Source organism: Mobula hypostoma, chromosome 7 (assembly GCF_963921235.1).
Source record: "Mobula hypostoma chromosome 7, sMobHyp1.1, whole genome shotgun sequence".
Lineage (NCBI taxonomy): Eukaryota > Metazoa > Chordata > Chondrichthyes > Myliobatiformes > Myliobatidae > Mobula > Mobula hypostoma.
The window spans coordinates 86,172,528-86,190,486 of NC_086103.1; positions in this window are offsets into that span (position 1 = coordinate 86,172,528).

The window sequence follows — 17,959 nt, forward strand, 5'->3', positions numbered from 1 at the left end:
AAAGGCAAGAAATTCCGCGGCCGTTGGAAATCCAAAACAAAACACACAAAATGCTGGAGGAACGCAACAGGTTAGGCGGCATCCGTGGAAATGAACGAGCAGTCGACTGGAGAGGAAGAGGGAAGACTGGGGAGAATAAGGTGATATTAGTATAAATAATGTGTGAAGATTAGCAGTGATGTGAAGGGCTGAAAGGCCTATTTCCTATCATAGTGTGACTCTATAGCTGAACACTGTCCCTTAAGCAGCATATCTGAAAGTGTTAGGTATGTTGAATCACATGAGAACAAAGAATAGCGCCGTTAAGTTACTGTGTCACATGTTTAGTACATACGTCATAGACAAGCAAGTTCCTTTCTGTTTGCTTGCCAAAGAATCTGCGCACCCCTCAAGTTTCTAAGGTGATAACTGAATGCAAGTTGCTCCATTCATTTCTTGTGTTCTCTGGTGTGAAGAGAGATCTGTAAAAATATCACTGCTCTGTTACTGCTCTACAGATATTGGTGCAGCTATTATCACTCCCTCTGGTTCCATAATTGGATTTTGCAGGAAGTAGAAGCTACTGTCAGCAATATCAAGAAAAGAAAAGCAGAGCTTTCTTCGTGACAAAGGAAAAAAATAAAGGCATGAGGTGAGCACAATATAATGCATACATCTTTTACCACTGATGGAGACTGGACTTCTCGTCCCTTCAAACACACTGTTTGGTATAAGAATTATTACAACTAAGTTGCTAATGTACTGTAATGCTATGTTCTTAAGTAGCCTATACCATGGTCTCCACACAACTCTGTTTCGTATACGTCATTTAAGCAGGTGTCACTTGTCAATCCCCCCAGATTGAAAAGTTAAATTTGAGTTTATTGTCACATGCACAAGTATGTGTGTATGCACAGGTGAATGAAAACTCACTTACAACAGGACCACAGGCACATAGAATCAATTAAGCATCATTCACGAGAAAAAATACATGAAGTAAACATAAGTTATACACAATTAGAACAAACAACACAAAGTCAAAGTGATCAAAAGTGGTCATGGTATTGCCAATTTGTAGTGTTACGTACCCCATAACTGGGTTGCCAAACCAGCAGAAATGGATCACTCAGTTGGAGTCTGGATTACTAGAACTAAGAAAGTTTTATTAAAGAAACAAGCAACACAGTAATCGAAAGGATAATAAATGCAACAGTTCAGCAATGATAAACACACATGTGCACAGAATTAAGATAACAGGATCAATCAAGCTCTATCGTTGTCTAGGGGTAAATGACCAATTTCAAAATGACGCAAAGTTCAGTCCAATTTAGTTCAGTTCGCAGTAATCGTTGCTGTGGCGATGGACAATGTGGGGGGGAAGGAGAGAGAGAACAAGAACGAATGATCATTCAAAACAGCTTCCACACACAGACCTGCGGTATTGCTCACAAGCAGCTTTCGGGCGAGTCCTTTGTGATGTCACCTGAGGTCACCGACTGTGACCCCTCCTCCAGATGCGGTCGATCCTCTGCAGTGAACCTGGCACCCAAGCAAGGGTGGACACACACCAGGTTCCCGCTGATCGTACCTTTCCACCCTGTGCGTCTATGGCTTGGTTCCGCAACCAGCCTTCCAAACGACTCCCGCCGACTTGCGGGGGGGCACGGCTTCCAGGGTCTCGTTACCTCGTGGTGTCGTGTGTGTCCTGCCTTAGCGAACCTGTCCCTTTTTATCCCCCTGCTGGGGTATCACCTGTCCATCACTTCAAACAGTTCAGGGTTCAAAGGGGGAGCCGCTCTAGACAGCTCTCTCCCCCGTCCCTTCATTACACATCTCCAAATGCTGCTCCATTGTCTTCCTTATCTCTCTCTCTCTCCCAAAGACAGGTGACAGACCAACTGCTGATCACACAGGACAGCTAACATCTATGTGTATTCTTGTCACAGTAGAGATTAAGATTATGCTGGTTGATTTTCAAGGGAAGTATCGGTCCTTGAATCTAGTGGTGTGTGACTTCAGGCTTCTTTATCTCCTGCCCAAAGGTAGCTGCGAGAAGATGCCATAGTCCAGAAGATGGAGACCTTTGATAATAGATGTCACCTTCTTGAGGTTCCCACTACCTATTAAATACTCCCAATTTCATGTGCCTCAAATAGCCTCTGACAACCAAGTCCATTTCCTGGCCTTCATATATGGCTTAGCTACTAAGCCCGGTGGATCCATTTCTACTGACAGGAGAAGGGGCAAAGGTGGGTCACTGGTGCCTTAAAACCAGTTGCTTTGGACAGATGGGGCTCATCAGTCGTGGTTGGCAGCTCATCTAGGAGAAGGATACTCTGATTTCAAGCCTCCACTGCCCTGCGGCTATACCTACTCATGGGGAAGGTTTCGGGAGTAAACCCTGAGTTAAAGATCTGGAGCTGGAGTCCCTAAGGCAGTCCTATGTTGAGTTCAATGCTGACTGGCAACTCCTGCGATGCTGCTGGTACCAAACTGCCATTCCTTTGGGTTCATCAGATGCATGGAGAGAGGGATCTTGCTACATGGGCAACAGCTTGCTCTTCATATCCAGCTGCCTAGGCTTGCGTATCTAGACAGCTAGGATACAATATTCATGGTCAGCTCTGACCGTCGGAGGCCTCGGACTCAAACTCAGATGATGTATTGGGCTGAATCCTGTACTTTTGGCAGCTTCTTGTGTTCCTGCACATTTGAATTGTCATACCATGCAATGTTGCAACCAGTAAAGAATCTTCAACAGAGCTTCTATGTAAGTTTATTAGAGTGCTCCAGTTACATTGTTTTACAACACGATCACCTTGCATTCAACTCTGCAGGTCCATGTCCATGTCTATTCTTCTCAATATACTCTTCATAGAATCAATGTGCTACAAGGCACAGATGTGCTGATCAGCTAAAACCCACTTAGAATAATCCAACATAATTTTCAGACTTTTCCCCACATTTCCTGAATGTGGGGAAATAACTGAATCCTGAACTGGGCACTGTGGAAAACATTTTGACATTCAAGGGAGTTGCTCTAGGTTGTAGGACATAGGGGGTAATATCAACTGAATATTCTCAATTAGGAATTTTGCACAATTTCCCTATAGAAAAGAGGAAGACACTGGCCAGCTTAAATGGATCAGGCTGGAGTAGCAAACACTGTTCTGTTTGCATGAACCCTAAGCCCTCACTCCTAGGATCTTACATTTCAGGTAACAATTGATTGGCTAAAGAGAAGAGAGTGTTCCTTCCCTTCAACAATGCAGCATGATACCAATGGTGTGTTTTCCTCAGCAAAACATATTGAGAGGGGATTTGATAGAGAAAGCAATAGGATTGTCCAGGAGTCAAATACATCATAACCTTCAATCTTGATTCAGGCTGTTCACAGCTCTAGCCTGAATGTTAAAAGATCACTTACTTGATGGACTGAACCTTCCTTCAAACCCAAATGCTGTTCACAGGTCAGACTGAAACAGTCCACCCACCTGGCTGTGAAGCAAAGCTGTTGGTTGGTAAAGTAACTCAAATTTGGGCAATTAACACATCCGTAGTTTATACAAGTGGCACAAAATGATTCAGTTTGTATGAAATAATGCCCATTCAGAAACTGTTCTGGGTACTTCTGTGTGAGTTTCACCATGGTGCCTCTGACGTGCTACTGCTGTCAATCACATACCTAATGAAATCACAATTTATGCTCTGTATATCTCCATCCGTACCAATATCTGCTCCAGATTAGGGGTGTAACAATGAACACTCAAGCAAACCTGGAGAATATAAAAAGTTCTCAATGAGATGACAATTAAAGATCTTCACACTGATATCAATGTTTTGTGCACAATTCTAATGGTCTCAGATTTCAAAGCACAGGGATACTTGATAGTTCCATCACGGATTGCTGCATTTTTTATGATGATTATCGAGGCTTCACACTGCAATCTCTGATCTTTGTAGATCACAGGCACAAAAAAGATTGAAGTGTGAACCCTTGATGTTTATAATACAAACATTACCCTTAATAGAAATATTACCCTTCCCCCTCACCCTTCCCTTCCCTCTCACCCTTAGCCTTCCCCCCACCCTTAACCTTCCCCCTCACCCTTACCCTTCCCCCTCAACCTTACCCTTACCCTACCCCCTTACCCTTCCCTCTCACCCTCACCCTTCCCCCTCACCCTCACCCTTACCCTTACCCTACCCCCTTACCCTTTCCGCTCACCCTTACCCTTCCCTCTCACCCTCACCCTTACCCTTACCCTTCCCTCTCACCCTTACCCTTCCCCCTCACTCTTACCCTTCCCCCTCACCCCTACCTTACCCTTCCCCCTTACCCTCACCCTTACCCTTCCACCTCAACGTTACCCTTCCCTCTCACCCTCACCCTTCCCCCTCACCCTTCCCCTTCCCTCTCACCCCACCCTTACCCTTCCCCCTCACCCTTACCCTTCCCTTCCCTCTCACCCTTACCCTTACCCTTCCCCTTCCCTCTCACCCTTATCTTTACCCTTCCCCCCATCCTTACCCTTCCCCCTCACCCTTACCCTTCCCTCTCACCTTTACCCTTACCCTTCCCCCTCACCCTTCCCTTCCCTCTCACCCTTACCCTTCCCCCTCACTCTTACCCTTCCCCCTTACCCCTACCCTTACCCTTCCTCCTCACCCTCATCCTTCCACCTTACTCTTACCCTTCCCTCTCACCCTCACCCTTCCCCCTCACCCTTACCCTTACCCTTCCCTCTCACCCTCACCCTTACCCTTCCACCTCACCCTTACCCTTCCCTCTCACCCTCACCCTTCCCCCTCACCCTTACCCTTACCCTTCCCTCTCACCTTTACCCTTACCCTTCGCTCTCACCCTTACCCTTCCCTCTCACCCTTACCCTTCCCCCTCACTCTTACCCTTCCCCCTTACCCCTACCCTTACCCTTCCCCCTCACCCTTCCACCTTACTCTTACCCTTCCCTCTCACCCTCACCCTTCCCCCTCACCCTTACCCTTACCCTTCCCTCTCACCTTTACCCTTACCCTTCCCTCTTACCCTCACCCTTACCCTTCCACCTCACCCTTACCCTTCCCTCTCACCCTCACCCTTCCCTCTCACCCTCACCCTCTCATTCTCCCCTACCTGCAAGGAAACTTTTTGTTCATATCATGGGGCTGGAGGGGTGGGAGGTAGAGCGTGATCTGGTAAGGTCTACCAGTGATCAGCATGGCAAAGCCTCAGCTGAGCTCAAACCAGGTCTAGATTGAGCATAAGTTTGAACAGACCATAATCTTCACAGAACTTCTGGGTCAGTTTCACCATTTTTGCAGGGATCCCATTGGGTGGTGGTGTGATGCCTACTGATATACAGCACACAAAGAGTGAAATCTGAAACCTGATGTCAATATCAACACCATGGAAAAACCTGAGTTCACCAGGTTGACAATTCAAGCCCTGCTTCTGAAATTCATCTTTTGAAAAGGCCTCTCATTTGGTGCATTGATGCAAATATTGGGTGAGGAGTAGCGTTACCAACCAGTCATGGCTTTTAAACCAATTGTAATACAGCCTCATGGTGCTTTAGAAAGTGGGAGATCTTTGACTCGTGAGACTCATGGAGCAGTTCAGTAGCAGAGCGCTATTACAGCTCGAGAATTCATTCCAATGTCATCTGTAAGGAGTCTGTACATCCTCCCAGTGGAACGCCTGAGCCTTCCCCAGGTGTGCCAGATTACTTCCATAGTCCAAAGATGTACCTGTTCGCCGGCTAATTGGTAATTGTAAATTGTTCATGATTGGCTGGGTTAAATCGGGGTTGCCAGTCAGTGCCATTTGCGGGACTGGAGGGGTCTATTCCCCAATGTATCTCTAAATAAAAGTATATATAAATAAAGCAAGTGGTAGTCAGAGGAAGCTGGTGAGAAGGTATGGAATAATATCCAGACAAAGTGCGGTCCTTGTGCATAGTCCTAAAGGGCTACAGCCAACATAATCAAAAACATTCTCTCCTTCCACCTCTCCTATCAGAAGAAGGTACAAAAGCCTGAAAGCACATAACACAAGACTTAGGGACAGTTTCAGTCCTGCTGTTGTCAACAACTGTATTGAACGGTCCCCTGGTATGATATGGTGGGTTCTTGACCTCACAATTTTACTCACTATGGCCTTTCACCTTATTGTCTGCCTGCCCGACATCTTCTCTGACTGTAACACTTTAATTTGCATGCTGTTCGTGTATCTCAGTGGACTAATGAGATGAAATGATTGGTATGGATGGCATGCAAAACAAAGATTTCATTGTAACTCGGTTCGTGCAGAGCAATTTATCAGCTTCAGGAGGAAGTTGCCAGGGATAACTCCGTGTGGACTTGAGTTGTCTACTTTGCCTGTAGGCACTTTGAAACGGTCTCTCCCATATCTCCTCCCATTTTACCTGCTCTTGCGGGGTAAAAGAAGACCAGACAAAGTATCCTCTCCCTAAATGACAATTAAAGAGGACTGAGTGTTCTCATATGGGATATGGGAAATGGGCAGCAGTAGTGGATAGCTGCATTACAGAGCAGGCACAATGGACTGAGTGGCCTCGGTTGGTGCTGTGGAATTCTACTCAGTAACCTACATTAAGCAAGAAGACCACAAAGATATTTATAATTCTTGTCTGACAACACTAAAAAATTGCAGAGACCCAGGGGAGCAAGGTTCGTGGCACACCCTGGTGATTTGAACTGAGAAAGCTACAGTTTCTTTCCCAGCCTATAAAATAACATGGGTTACTGGATAAGTGAGTCACTATGGAATACAACAAAATGTGTTCCAAATATTTCTCCCTCGAAAGGTCCATGAATGCCATCTCCCACTTCCGAAGTATCATATAATCTGGAAAGCTCTCGAGAATGAAAACACACATTCCAGTGAATCCAGTTCATGAGAATTTTACAAAGTTCTGCAGCCTGAAGCACTGGGATGGAGTATGGTAGTCCCTCGGAATAAGTCTGATGCCTCTGTTGCTGCAGGATTTGATGAAGGTGCTTGAGGCAAATGATCAGAAAACTGAAAGAAAATTCTCTTCAAGGTATCTGGCTTGGCCCCAGTTTGAGATCTTACAACACTAGAAAAGAGGAAGATCTTACAGTTTCAGGACAGAAGGTAATATCGATACATTTGCAGGATAGCTGTTTGATTTAGAAGGCTGCAGGTTTCACCCCAGGCCAATTGGTGCATCTTTGTGTAACAGTAAATAAAAATTGGTAAACCGGCTTATTGTCACACATACCGAAGTAAGTTGAAAACATTGTTTTGTAAGGCATCCATGTGGATGATTACATTACAACAGTGCTTTGAGGTAGTTGCAGGGAAAGCAATAACAGAGCGCAGAATAACAGGTTACAGTTACAGAGAAAGTGCACCGTAAGCAGACAATAGGGTGCAAAGCCATTACAAAGTAGATCATGAGGTCAAGAATCAGCAGGATAGAAAGCTGTCCTTGAGTCTGGTGGTACGTGCTCTCAGTATGTGAAGACAGACTCCGGCAGATTGCGTGAACGAGACCAATGGAAGGTCCAACGGTCAAGAAGGCGGTCTCTGCAAGCGTCGTGGAACGTGTAGAGTATTGTTAATTATAACATGTAGTTACAACAGTGCAACAATACCATAACTTGATGAAGAACAGGCCATGGCACAGTAAAAAAGTTCAAAAGCTCTCGAAAGTCCCACATCTCACGCAGATGGGAGAAGGAAGAAAACTCTCCCTGCCATGCCTGACCACAGACCGACTCTGAGTTGTCCGAAAACTTTGAGCTCCGATCAGCCCTCCAACACCGAGTACCGAGTGCCATCTCTGCCGAACAGTTCGACCTCAGCCTCGGTCGCCAGCAGCAGGCAAAGCTGGGGATTTTGGGGCCTTCCCTCCAGAGATCCTCGATCGCACAGTAGCAGCGGCAGCGAACCGGGGATTTCAGAAATTTCCAGATGTTCTTCTGTGCCTTCTCATGTCTGTCTCCATCAAATCAGAATTGTGCACAGTACCCCATTTAACAAATACGATATCATTTCATTGGAGAGCTGTGCGCGCTGCGTCGCACCGCTATCTTCTCCTCCCACTCTCGTCCTCTGTCGCTCCAAGGAGAAAAGGCCGAGTTCACTCAACCTATTCTCATAAGGCATGCTCCCCAATACAGGCAACATCCTTGTAAATCTCGTCTGCACCTTTTCATGTCCTTCCTATAGAGAGGCAACCAGAAGTGAGCACAATACTCCGAGTGGGGTCTGACCAGGGTCCTATATAGCTGCAACGTTACCTCTTGGCTCTTAAACTCAAAGGCCACTCGTTATGAAAGGAAGCTTCTCTTTTTCTGATAAATAACTTCAGCATCTTATGAACAGACAGCAAATGGGAAATGGCCTTTGACAAGGTGCCGCACATGAGGCTGCTTAACAAAATTAAGTGCCAATGATATTACAGGAAAGAAACTAGCATGGACTGATTGGCAGGAGGCAAAGAGTGGGAATAAAGGAAGCCTTTTCTTGTCGGCTGCCTGTGACTACTGGTGTTCCACAGGGGCCTAGTCCCATCTCCAGCCGTCTCGACTCTGCCTTGCCACTGGATCCAGATGGGAACTGGGAAGAGAGAGTGAGGCTGACGCTGCGCAACTCTCCCTCACTTAAATCCAAATCACACTCTAGTCTGGACACCATCATAATGGTGTTGAGGTCCTCATCGACGTTGATGATGGACAAACACATGTGCTCTCAGGTTTTAGTACCATCTACTCAATACTATGCTCCTGGACCTAGGCTCCAAGAGTCTACGTTTCAGAGCATTTTCCCTAGCCGAGACCTGGTGGCTGGAACCCTCAGGCTTAGCTGCTCGAGTTCCAGACTGCTTGAGCACTTCCTCGGCTTGCTCCTGAACTTGTGATGCTCTCTCTCTAGTCCCAGCGCACCTATGTCTCGACAGCGTTGGGACTTGCAGAGTCCTGTTGGCTGGAGCCAGCTTGTCTGCCCTTGAAGGAAGGACTGGGACTCCTGAAGGCTTTGGATTGCCTGCACAAATGTCCAGCCCCATGTCGGCCACTGGTCTTGGGAGAGCCTGGGGTCAGAACAGCAAGTGGAAAACGTGCCTTCTTGCAGCGGCTGGACCAAGAAATGATCCTCCCTTCCTTCCAGTTCACGGACGGGTTATGCTGGGATAGCCACGCATTCCCAAGGATCAGGGGTATGTGAGGAGACTCGATGATACCGAAACTGATGTCCTCCGCATGAAACTCTATCCTCAACCACAAAACAAATGTTTGCTGCCGAATCAGCCCCGAACCAAGTGGACAGCCTTCCAGGACAGTTGCAGGCATGGGCTGGCTCAACTCCTGCAGTGGTATGTTGAGCTGACAGCAGTTCATAAGTCCAGGAAATTACCAGCAGCCCCAAAACCATTCTCCTTTCGTTGGTTCTTACCCCAGGACGTCTCCACCTTTAGCTCCCCAGTCTGTGCTTCATCTCCAAGTACCACATTCTTCAATCGGGTTCAAGCCCAATGTTCTATTCCAGCTATTTCCAAACTGAAGCCCCTGTCTCTGAGGAATTGAGCCAAACTAAGGAATTTAATTCCACTACAGATGGTCCAAGGGAGGACCTTTCATCTGATAAACATAGAGCAAGATTATTGACAACATTTTCCTATTCCTTACAGACACAGAACAGATGCTCGATTGAATTAGACTTGCAGTTCTTTTTTCACTAAAAGAACTGAGAGGATGTGGAAGTGATTTTGGAGGATGAGAGGCTCACGCTGTGACTAATAGGCCTCACTTGGCTTTATGGTTCTATTTCAGATATTTGGATGGAACCCAGGGTGTCAGTAAAAGATTTAAAAGCAAATATGAGAAACTGAGAAAAGCATGTGATCAAAAGTGGAAGAAAATACGGAAAGGAATCAGAAAATCTGCAGATTGATTCAGTTTAATATTCTTCGTAATGTGCATTGGATTCCAGCCAAATTGTATTGCCTGGGCTCAGGGGAAAATGAATGCTAGGATAACATAAATCAGTGTGTCCATGTAATATGGATCTCATGGGACTGTCCTGATGCACTCCTTTATTTATGGAAGGAGGGTTCTGAAAGCAAAGAGCTGACAATTAAGGATCTGACTGCTGTTGGATATCGCCAATGCAAAATCACATAGGTTTAGTGGGAGAATGAAAACTCAATTGTATTGAGTTGAGACATTAGGGTTAAGACATTACTTTGCCTGGTATGAGCACTTGATACCCCCAGTATATTTTTGGTCACTGTTATAGGAAAACTGGTTAAAATGTAAAGACTGCAGAAGAGATTTATAAGGATGTTGCCAGAGCCCAAGGGTCTGCATTAAAAGGAGAGGCTAAGGGGGCAACCTCCTGGAAGTGTTTAATATCCTGAGTGGTAGGGATACGCTAGATGGTAACAGTCTTGTCCATAAGGTCCAAAGCCAGGAGGCATAGGTTTAGGGTGAGAGGAGGAAGATTGAAAAGAGGCCTGAGGCACAACTTCTTCATGCAGAACATGGTAGTTGTAAGAATGAGTTGCCAGAGGAAGTGGTTCAGGCAGGTAGAAAAATATAATTTAACAAGAACCCAGATAGGGGCACAGGGGCGGCAGCCTTAGAGGGATATGAGCCAAAAGCAGGAAATTAGGACTAGCTGGATGACCAACTAGTTGGCAAGGACTAGTTGGGTTCTCTGTATTCATACTCTATGCGTCTATGCGTCTAAGTACCTTCATTTAATTCATGCATATTCAATTGTTTTATAGGAAAATGCACGCAGCAAGCTCCTACATACAAGTGAAGAAAAAGCTGTACCCATAATGACGATATAAAAGTATCTGAATGGGCTGTGAGTTAAAGGCTCTTCTTTGAAACACAGGCACCTGATAAAGGGTTTTAAATTATCAGTGGAAAAACTGTTTCCACTTGCGTACAAGTCCAGAATCGCAAACAAGAGAAAATCTGCAGATGCTGGAAATCCAAGCAACACACACAAAATGCAGGAGGAACTTAGCAGGCCAGGCAGCATCTATGGAAAAGATTACGGTCTTCGTTTTGGGCCAAAACCCTTCAGCAGTTCAGAATCAGTGAGAAAACTAACAAATTGCTTTGTACAGACAGCAGTTCACTTCAGCATGGACTGGTTGGAACAGGTAACACTGGTGTGTGAGTGAGAGCGGAGGAGGAGTAGACTGAGAGTGAGATTGATTGTGAAATACTGGGTTCAATATATTGTTCCTCTGTTGTAAATTATCTGCAACTCTTTGGGTGATCAATTACTACATAGTCCAATGATATCTTAAAGTAAAGCAAATCTTCAGCCATGACACAAAAATTGGTGGAGTTGTGGATAGATGAAGGTTGTCAAAGGATATGACAGAATTCAGATCTGCTGAAAATTTGACTGGAGAAATATGAGATGGCAATCTGGACAGTGTGAGGTGATCATTTTGGGAGGCTAAGTGCAAGAGGTAAGGACAATGCAATTTGCAGGACCCTTAGGAGTGATGATATACAAATGGATTTTGGGTTACAAGTCCACGGCTCCATGAAAGTGGCAAATAAAAAAGATGGTGAAGACATATGACATACAGTGTTCCCCTAAAGTGTGCACTAGCACACAAAGGAATTTAAACCGCACACACAAACTTGTCTCTACCTCATTGGCATGTTAAGTGTATTTCATGATCGTGCACAGTCACATTTCCTTTTCCGGTTTCTGATGCAGACAGTGTTGACAATGTGGAGATGGTGATGATTTGTCTGCATATTTTACAACTGTTTATTTATACTGTTTTTATTGAAGAAGTTATTGATTCACTATGTTGAATTCCAAAGAAGCAAAGGGCGTGAAGCGCAAAAGAACTGCTACGTCATTTAAAGCTGAATGGTTTAATGAAACAGTAAAAACTGTTGCACCGAACTATTACCTGCATGTATTGTCGTGATGTCAAAGTTGCTGGAGAATTTGCAAGTGGGAAAAACTGGAGTGATATTTGGAAACTTGACTTTTTAAGCGTGACTTAGAAAGCAAATCACGTGCAAAAGCTCCAGTGAGGAAATCCTTCATTATCCGCTACAGGCCTGCTACGTATGTTTTGTGAGAGAACAGTAAAAACAATCAAATCCAGAAGAAATCAAAGTTCTTATTGACAGTGTTTTGCGAGCTGTTAAAATGAATATCTCTATATATAAAATTCAGTGCGCACGTTTTGTTGTCACTGGGCAAAAAATTGCACAGCTCAAGATATTTGTACACACTGGGCATTACAAATTAGAGGGAATATTGATAGCACACTTGCCTTTATCAGTGAGTCATTAACTATAAACGCTTGCAAGTCATGTTGCAGCAGCTTAAAGCTGGAGTGTTCTGTGCAGTCCTGGTTGCCACACTAAAGGCAGGGTGTAGAGGCTTTGGATAGCATGCAGAAGATGGTGCCTGAATTAGAGTGGATTAGCTACTGGGAGAAGTTGGACAAATTTGAATTGTTTCCCTGGAGTGTTGGACATTGAGGGGTGAATTGATGAAAGTATATACAATTATGGGAAACACAGGGAGAATAACTGTTCTTTTACCCAGGGTGGAAATGTCAAATATTGGAGGGCATAGGTTTACGGTGAAAGGGGATAAGTTTAAAGGAGATGTGCAAGGCAAGTTTTTTTACAGAAAGATTGGTAGGTGCTTGGAAGAAGATGCCAAGAAAAGTGGTAAAAGTAGATACAACAACAATGCTTCAGGGGCATTTAGACAGGCAGGTAATCAGGGAGGGAAGAGAGGGTTGCATTTCAAAGCTAAACAAAGATCAAAGTAAATTTTATTATCAAAGTACATATATGTGACCATATACAACCCTAAGATTCATTTTCTTGTGGGCATATTCAATAAATCTATAGAATAATAACAATCACAGAATCAAAGAAAGACCACCCAACCAGGGTGGTCAACTAGAGAAGACAACAAGCTGAGCAAATAGTAAATACAAAAATAAAAAAAGCAACAATTATCAAGAACATGAGATGAAGAGTCATTGAAAGTGAGCCCATTGGCTGAGGGAACATTTCAATGATAGGGCAAGTGATGTTGAGTGAAGTTATCCCCTTTGGTTCAAGAATCTGATGGTTGAGTGGTAATAACTATTTCTGAACCAGGTGGTGCATTGCAGGAAGATAGGATTAATTAGATTTATAGCATGTTCCTTACAGACATAGTAGGGTGATGGAGTTGTTCCAGTGTTGTACTGTTCTGTGTTCTTAAGCAGGAAATGCAGTTACAGTCAGTGGTGCCTAACTTACTCAAGATGCTTCAAGAAATGCTCATCTTATGGTTAATGCTGAAGTCAGAGGCAGGTCATAAATTTGAGAATTCCTCGGAAATTATGGTCTGGATTTTGCAGGCAGTACTGCAAGGAAATGTTATTAGCATCAGCAAGGTTAGGATTCCTGTGGAAGACCCCACCAAGATTTCCAGGTTGAAATTTGCTACTGAACTCTATATAGAGCCTAAGGATTGAACAGTAGCCTATTGGAATTCCCCAGTGTTTACAGTCAGAATCACAATCAAGTTCATTATCACCAATGCATATGATCGCAAACACGAGGACTTCTGCAGATGCTGGAAATTCAAGCAACACACATCAAAGTTGCTGGCGAATGCAGCAGGCCAGGCAGCATCTCTAGGAAGAGATACAGTCGACGTTTCAGGCCGAGACCCTTGGCCTGAAACGTCGACTGTACCTCTTCCTAGAGATGCTGCCTGGCCTGCTGCGTTCACCAGCAACTTTGATGTGTGTTGAATGCATATGACGTTGTTTTGTGGCAGCAGTACATTGCAATAATATAAAATTACTATAAATTACAAAATTAATGAATAGAGCAAACAGAAAGGAATAATAAAGGTGGTGATCATGATTTCATGGACAGTTCAGAAATCTGAAAACAGAGGAGAACAAGCTGTTCCTGAACAATAAGTCGGGAACAATAAGTCCTATTCCTTATGCTAACAATGAGAAGAGGGCATGCACCACCTCTGGAAGATGGGGGATGGTTGTGCCTATGAAGAAACGGGCTGAGTCTGCATGCTTTTTCAATCCTATGAACCTCCATACCAGGCAGTGATACAGCCAGGTAGAATGTTCTCCATCTACAGAAATTTATAAGAGTCTTTGAGACCTATCAGATCTCCTCAAATTCACAGCAAAGTAGAGCTGCTTATGTGCCTTCTTGTGATATGTTAGATTAGACTGAACACAGGACTGAACTGAATGCAGATATGCAACCCCATTCGTTTCAATTGAAGTTGTAGATCTCTGAGGAAGAAAGAGTGTAGAAAGATGCTTTATTTTAATTAGTTACACTTTCAGAGATATTTTAAATTATTTTAAAAGCTTTCAGGTAATTTTTAAAGCAATGTCTCATAATTTCCACAATTTTTACATTATTTATTTCATTTTAATAGCTTTTGCATATTTTAATATGCCAGGATTGTTCAGTATGTTAAACAATCCCAACGACTTTAACAGAAGTTAAAGCAGTGGATTTATCAGAGGGCTCCTCAGCAGTTTCAAGGACTGTAATGGCTGGGTTGTTCAGTCCCGAACCAATTTGGGTGTCCAGGAGATGGGGTAATAAATGTACAAGCACAATAAAGTAACTGAAACCTTATTTATTATCATAAAATAGAAACCATCAATAAACCACACAAGTTACTACGTAGCAAGTCAAAAACTTTCACAAAGATTTCATGATTCTTAGTCACTACATGATTGTTATTGTTGTCATGGGAACTCCAAATTCCAAATCACTCGTGAAACTCCCCCCAGGTCCTATTTCCGGCTCTTGGTTGAAGTCCAACAAAACTGGGAAAGACACCCCAACAAATACAAGTTTCACAAGCTCAGAGAGACCCAGAAACAGACAAACTCTTTTATCCATTGTCTCAACACAGCGGTCTTTTTCCAAACACATCCCATGTCCATTAACAAAGTATTCAGCATACCCCCATGACTCAATTAGACACCGTGACGTTGCACTCTTAATTAAAGATGGGATCAGGCTACAGTAAGAGACAGTATAAGATATAAGGAGAACAGTGAGTACATCTGGTAGATGAATAACAAAGGGGACAAAAATAAAATCATTGGTGAGAGTTGTCTATAGCCCATTAAATAATAACATTACATTGGCACAGGCAATAAAAAGGGAGACTTTAACTTGCACAAAACTGGATGAATCATGCTGTTTGAGGCACTGATGAGGAGGACATTGTGATAAATTTCTTGAACAGCATGTTAATGAACCTACAAAGGACAATGTATTATTCTTAGATCTAGTCCTGTACAATGAGACAGGTAACTTTAACAATTTGTGATTAGGAATCCTCTTGGAAATAATGATCACAGTATTACTGAACTTCTCATACAAATTTAGGGTGCAATAGTTCAATCTAAACACAATCTAAACAAATGAGGGAGGAGACTGGGAACACAGGCTGTACAATGGGAAGGGAGAGAGACAGTTGAAGAATAGTGGAAGGCTTTCAAGGAGATTTTTCATGGTGCTCAACAAAAGTACATTCCAGTTAAATACAAGGACAGTACAAATGGGAAGAGCCAGCCTTGGATAACTAAGAAAAAAAAAGTTATCAAACTAAAAGCTCATATATAAAAAGTTGCCACAGTAGTGAGCAACTGGAAGTTTGGTAAAACTTTAAAAACTTTTCAAAGCAAGAAATAAAGAAAGTGAAGATAGATTATGAAAGATTATGAAAATAAACTAGCATGAAATATAAAAACATTTTTATAATTATATGCAGTAAAGCAGAAAAGAGCGGCTTAAGTTTGAAAAGTTGGAAGATGAGAAAGGGGAATTAATATTGGGTAACCTGGAAATTGCTGAGTCCTTGAATGACAACTCTGTGTCTTCATGGTGAAGGACACATCTAGCATGCTGAAGACAGATGTTATGAATGTGATGGGAGATGAGCAGTGGTGCAGTGCTAGCCGGACACCGGAGCACGTCCAGCACATCTTTGAGAAAAAAGTCGAAATAAACAAGCTAATTAATTAGGTGCCGCCCAGGGTGATTTGAGTATCTCAGAAACTGCTGATCTCCTGGGATTTTTACGCACAACAGACTCTGGAGTTTACAAAGAATGGTGCCAAAAACAAAAGCCATCAGGTTGGAGGCTACCCAGACGGAATATAAGGTGTTGTTATGCCATCAGGTTGGAGGTTGGAGATGAAGCCACTCTCAGGTTGGAGGAACAACACCTTATATTCCATCTGGGTAGCCTCCAACCTGATGGCAAGAACATTGACTTCTCAAACTTCCGCTAATGCCCCACCTCCCCCTCGTACCCCATCCGTTATTTATTTATATACACACATTCTTTCTCTCTCTCTCCTTTTTCTCCCTCTGTCCCTCTCACTATACCCCTTGCCCATCCTCTGGGTTTCCCCCCCTCCCCCTTTTCTTTCTCCCTGGGCCTCCTGTCCCATGATCCTCTCATATCCCCTTTGCCAATCAACTGTCCAGCTCTTGGCTCTATCCCTCCCCCTCCTGTCTTCCCCAATCATTTTGGATCTCCCCCTCCCCCTCCCACTTTCAAATCCCTTACTCACTCTTCCTTCAGTTAGTCTTGACGAAGGGTCTCGCCCTGAAACGTCGACCGTACCTCTTCCTAGAGATGCTGCCTGGCCTGCTGCATTCACCAAGAACTGCACACATTTGTAATGAGCTCTTTGGGGCTGACAGCAATGGGCTCTAAGGGTTTTAGAGCACCTGAATTGGTTAATTGATATTTAACACGTTGTTAATGGTTCAGAGTTCCTTGTGTTTTTCTCAAGCGACCCGCTCTTTGTAATGCCGTCTCCTGGTGCCTTATGATGAAGCTTGTTACATTTATTTTGATAGGCTCAGTGATTCTGTGTTGCTTGCATTATTTAAGCAGATGTCCAATTAATGCTATTCACATGGTCCTAGTTTTGAGAATGTTACTTCTATTGGTGTCTCTCGACTAATCCAGCAATGTTCTTTTGGAATTATTGTGAATAAACTCTTGTCACTGTCTCTACATCAGAGTCTGTCCTTCCTCCTCACTTGGCTTCCAATATTGCCAGCGTTCCATGTTCCTCCAGTCCACTTTCCAAGCCTCACTAGTCTACATTCTGAGTTTCTCTGCTCTCCATATCGAGTTGTAAATACTCGGTATGGAGAGCTTCAGGGTCCCATGACTCAGGTCTGTATAACAATTGAACAGGTCAAGCAAGCTAATCGATAAAACTTGTTTGATTCAACAAATCGGAATTCAAGTCAATAGTGTAAATTTTGGAAGAAGTTGCCCTTTCCTGATTTTGCTAATGTCAAATAATGTCTTATACCCTATTCTTGGTTGGTGCAACTGTAACGAAGCCCAATTTCGCCTCGGGATCAATAAAGTATGACTATGACTATGAAAACAACAGGAATTCTGCAGATGCTGGAAATTCAAGCAACACACAATAAAGTTGCTGGTGAACGCAGCAGGCCAAGCAGCACCTGTAGGAAGAGGTGCAGTCGACGTTTCAGGCCGAGACCCTTCGTCAGGACTAACTGAAGGAAGAGTGAGCAAGGGATTTGAAAGTTGGAGGGGGAGGGGGAGATCCAAAATGATAGGAGAAGACAGGAGGGGGAGGGATAGAGCCAAGAGCTGGACAGGTGATAGGCAAAAGTGGATATGAGAGGATCATGGAACAGGAGGTCCGGGAAGAAAGACAAGGGGGGGGGGACCCAGAGGATGGGCAAGAGGTATATTCAGAGGGACAGAGGGAGAAAAAGGAGAGTGAGAGAAAGAATGTGTGCATAAAAATAAGTAACAGATGGGGTACGAGGGGGAGGTGGGGCCTAGCGGAAGTTAGAGAAGTCGATGTTCATGCCATCAGGTTGGAGGCTACCCAGACGGAATATAAGGTGTTGTTCCTCCAACCTGAGT